General features: G+C 33.2%; 1 non-coding gene across 1 annotated transcript; it reads left to right on the forward strand.

Annotated features, from left to right (window-relative positions):
• Positions 1-3973: 3973 nt before the first annotated feature.
• On the forward strand, positions 3974-4179 carry LOC141423543 (small nucleolar RNA U3). Its single transcript, XR_012448393.1, has one exon. It is a non-coding gene; the product is annotated as a small nucleolar RNA U3 (small nucleolar RNA).
• The last annotated feature ends 645 nt before the right edge of the window (positions 4180-4824 follow it).

The raw sequence follows: 4824 nt of genomic DNA on the forward strand, positions 1-4824 counted from the left end.
CCTCACAGAGATTGAAAAAAATCAACATTAAAGTTCATATGAAAGCACGGAAGACCTCAAATAGCAAAGTAATACTGAGAAAAAAGATCAAGGCTGGAGGTGTCTCAAAACCTGCCTTCAAACTGTAGTACAGAGTCATAGCAATAAAAAAGGATGGAATGGGCACCAAAAAAGACACGAAGGCCAATGGGTCACAACAGAAGATGCAAACATAACTCCATGCAGCTATAGTCACCTAATTTTTGAAAAATTCGCCCAAACCATATGATGGAAAAAGACAGTCTCTTCAGCAAATGTTCCTGGGGAAGCTGGATGTCTGCATGGAGAAGATTTAAAATAGACCACAGTTTTTCACCCCATACCAATATCACTTCAAAGTGGATCAAAGACCTTAATAAGACCTGAAACTTTGAAAGTGTTATAAGAAAGAATTGGGAAAACACTGGAACATATAGGCATAAGCAACAACTTCCTAAATAGAACTTGAATGGCTTAGAACTTGAATGACTCAGTAATTCAGAAAGAATTTACAAATGGGATTACATGAAACTATAAAAGCTTCTAGATGACAAAGGAAAATGTCACCAGACTGAAGATGCAGAACACAGAATGGGAGAAAATATTTGTCATCTATGTATCTGACAATGGATTAGTGCCCATAATTTCAGACAACTCAAGAAAAAAAAAAAAAAAGGAACTCTCAAAGAATCAATGACTCAATGGAGAAATGGCCAAATGAACTGAACAGAAATTTTTCGAAGTTAAGAAGTAAAAATGACCAAATAAACATATGAACACATGCTCACCAGCCCTTGCCATAAAGGAAATGCAAATCAAAACTACACAGGAGTGAGATTCCACTTCACTCCTGTAGGAATAGCTACTATCATGAACACAAGCAACAAATATTGGCAAGGATTCAGGGTTTGGTGGAAGGAACCCTTATATACTGTTGGTGGGAATGTAATTAGTACAACCACTATGGAGAGCAGTATGGAGGCTCCTCAAAAATACTAAAAAACAGAACTACCATATGCTCCAGTGATTCCGCTCTTGAACATATATCCAACAGAATGTAAATCAGGGTACAATAGAGACATTTTCACACTTATGTTTATTGTAGCGCTATTCACAATAGCCAAAGTATGGAAATAGCCCGATATCCTACAACTGATGAATGGATAAAGAAAATGGGATATACATATGCAATGGAACACTATTCAGTCATAAAGAAGACTGAAATTTTGTTGTTTACAGGTAAATGGATAGAACTGGAGAAAATCATGTTAAATGAAGTAAGTCAGGTTCAGAAAGACAAAAGTCACACATTTTCTCTCATATGTGGCAGGCAGATCCAAATACAGATAACAAGCATTATCATATATCGTATATATACATACAGAACATGTTTCCAATTATGGGACTATCAGAAGAGACAAGGGGAGGAGGGAAAGAAGAAGAGAATGATACATGGTGAATAATATTGAAATACAGTGCATCTGTTTAGAGCAAGACACAACAAATTGAACTGAAAACAGTTGGACAATATGGGGAAAGGGGAAAAGAGAAAGGAAGATTAATAGAGGAGTTTAGACTAATTAAAGTACAATATACTTACAGGTAAAGTACCAAGGCAAAACCCTATTGAACTATGAAGAGACACTTATACAATAAAGGACAGGAATGCAAACAGATTACGATCAGAGTACGAATATGATTGAGGTACTTCCTATACATATAGGAATATGGACCACTGAAACCTGTTGACATCATTTTAAGAATGGGAGAATAATGGAGAGGGTGAACCAAGCTGTGGTATATTACATGCATATATGGAAATAAAACAACAAAACCCTCTGTACAACTATTATCTAGTAATAAAATCATTAAAATACATGCACGCATACATACATAAAAAGTTATTGAAGGGCTATGGATGAATCTCAGTAATATAGTATCTGCCCAGCACATGAAATGCTTTAGGTTCAAATCTCAGCACTGCAAAATAATAATAAATAAAAATAAATGGATTTCTTATAAATTGGACCTGTAGCACCAGAGGTTGCTAACTGCAAAAGTAGCAGACTCCATTGATGTAGTCCAAGCAACTCACCATACAAATGAAAATGAGCTAAAATAGGAAGTGTATGCTGAAGGTGAGGGTTGGAATCAAGGGGTATTGCAATTCATTATCCAAAAAGCAGAGCTTTAAATTTAAAAATCATTAGCATGCTAAGAAACAAAAAGCTGACCCATATTTATTTTATGAGTGAATGAAAACTACTTTTAGCAAACAAAATTTTCAAAATAATTGTTATTTATATGTTGAAAGAATTAAGTGAAAGTAGGTTAAGAATTAGTGGGGAGAAAGATGAAAATGACTCATCCTATACAATATTGGTAAAAAGATAGAAATACAAGAAAGGACCAAATGGAAATTCTGGAAGTAGGATTCATACAATGAAATGAAATGCTCAATTAGAATACCTCAATGGCAGATTTGAACTATTGTGAAAAATTCAATGAACTTGAAGGTAGAGTAATAAAGGTTGCAGGAACTATTGAATAGAAGCACATGAACAAGATTAACAGAGGCACAGATACTTGTGTATTTATCATGAGATTCAGTGAACACATACTGTTTTTCTCACAGTGCGTGTGGAGAAAGTAGAAAGTATAATGCATTGTCAAAATGTATGAGATTTGATTTTAAAAGTGAAGCTATATTTTCCATAAGTTGAAGAAACTCTAAGTATGATAAACACAAGGACATTTGTACTTATTGTCAAACCATTAAGAATCAAAATTCTTGGAAGTAGTGCAGGAAAAGTAACCCATCATGCACAAGGAAGCTTGCAATAGTTCACATTTGTCCCTCAAAATGTAAGTTGGGATTTTGTCTTGAGAGAGGAAACCTTGTCCCAAGGACACTTGATATTCAGAACCAGGAGTCAAATAGGTTTCTGTTTATTATTAATTACCACTCTGTAGTATTCTGTTACAGCAACATAAAATAACAGAGACAGGACCATAATACAAACAAGTGACTACATCAATGGAGAACAGAAGTCAGTGGAACGATAAACCAAAAATGCAGAAAGGAAAAAAAACACAATTGAAAAAATTATATCCAAAGTAAATATCATCTATAAAAGAAGGCAAATAAAGCCATTCTAAGATAAATAAACACTTTTATTTTGAGAAAATATTTTTAGCAGATTTTCATACAAGAAGTACTGAATGAAGTTAGTTCTTGAGACTGAAAGTAAGCAATGCCACGATGTAACTCAAAATCACCTAAAGACACAAAGAGCCCTGGCATAGTACGGTAGGTAATTATAAAGGAAGCACAAATTCATGTTTTCTCTCCATTTACTTATTCATTTATGTATTTATTTATCTACTTGCTTATTGTGTTTTGCACTTGCAAAGCAGATGCTCTGCTGCTTGAGCCAGACCTCCAGTCCATCTTGCTCTGTTTATTTTGTAGATGGTGTGTCAAGAACTATTTGCCTGGGCTGGCCTCAAACTATGATTCTCTTGATCTGAACCTCCTAAGTAGCTAAGATTGCAAGTGTGAACCACCTGTACTAGGTTTTCTACTTATCATAAGTGCTTTAAAGTCAACTGCTTAAAATAGTGATTATAAAATTATTCTTGAGCTTATAGTTACACAAATAGGTAATAAGCAACATGTACTATAACTTGCTAAATGCAAGGGAAGACATGGAATCATATTGGAGCCTATAATGACCAGCATGCTATCACTCCAATACACAGCCACAAATGAAGATTACAAGAAAGAATGCATGTGTGGATTACATAGAAGGCTACACAAATATTTATTCTCCCCTTTTTTCTATTAAATAATATGAAAATATAAAACAGTATAAAGCAATAATATAGATATAGCTTTATTATACATTCTAAATAAATAATAGAGTATCTATATTATAAACACATATAAAGCATAAAGACTATGTCTTCAGGGATCATTTCTATACTTTGTCTCTAGAGAAGTATCTCTGATCATGTGGAGTTCTGGAAACCATTAGGAGGATATATACTGAGTATGAAGCCAGCTCCTGGTGGTGCTTTCTTGGAACTTCCATTAGCCATTGATGATCATTTTTTTTTTCCTTTGGATGAGTAAGAGGTTGAGGATATTGTCTGAGTGGTTGAAAAAAAATAAAGGTATACTATATATGAAATACGCATGACAATAGAATGGGGTAAGGAACAAACATGAAAATTAAGGTAGTATCAGTCTGAGATCATGCTGATAACATGTAAATTGTTCCTAAAAACTGCAGTGAGAAAATAATTCTAAATATACTTGTAGACAAAATCTTTTAGAAATCAATATATTTTAAGAATATATTAATTCCTATTAGAATAACTTGAAGAAAATGGAATGATGGTCAGAAATCATATGCATGTTTATTTAAATAGAATTCATTATTCTTTTAAAATTACTATAAATATATTGCAACTAGTTAAACATAAATTATTTCAGATTCCCTGTCTGTAAATTACCCACAATTTATAGTACCTACTTTCAGGTTTAAAATAATTGTTCTGTGTTATTCTAATTTACATTTTTGACTACTAATTATTTTGAGTATCTTTTCATATGCTTATTGACCATTTGGAGTTGCTCCTCTGTGAGTTGCTGCTTCACATTATTTCCATGCTTCCCTATTGTATTTCCTATTCATGATTTGTCAGATTATTTTTTCTTGTATGCTTTGAGATGATTCATTTGATATTTTAGGCTGAAAATTCTGGTGTCAACAATGATTATTTCTTCAATTCATTTACTGA

This window comes from Castor canadensis, chromosome 5 (genome assembly GCF_047511655.1).
Source record: "Castor canadensis chromosome 5, mCasCan1.hap1v2, whole genome shotgun sequence".
Classification (NCBI taxonomy): Eukaryota; Metazoa; Chordata; class Mammalia; order Rodentia; family Castoridae; genus Castor; species Castor canadensis.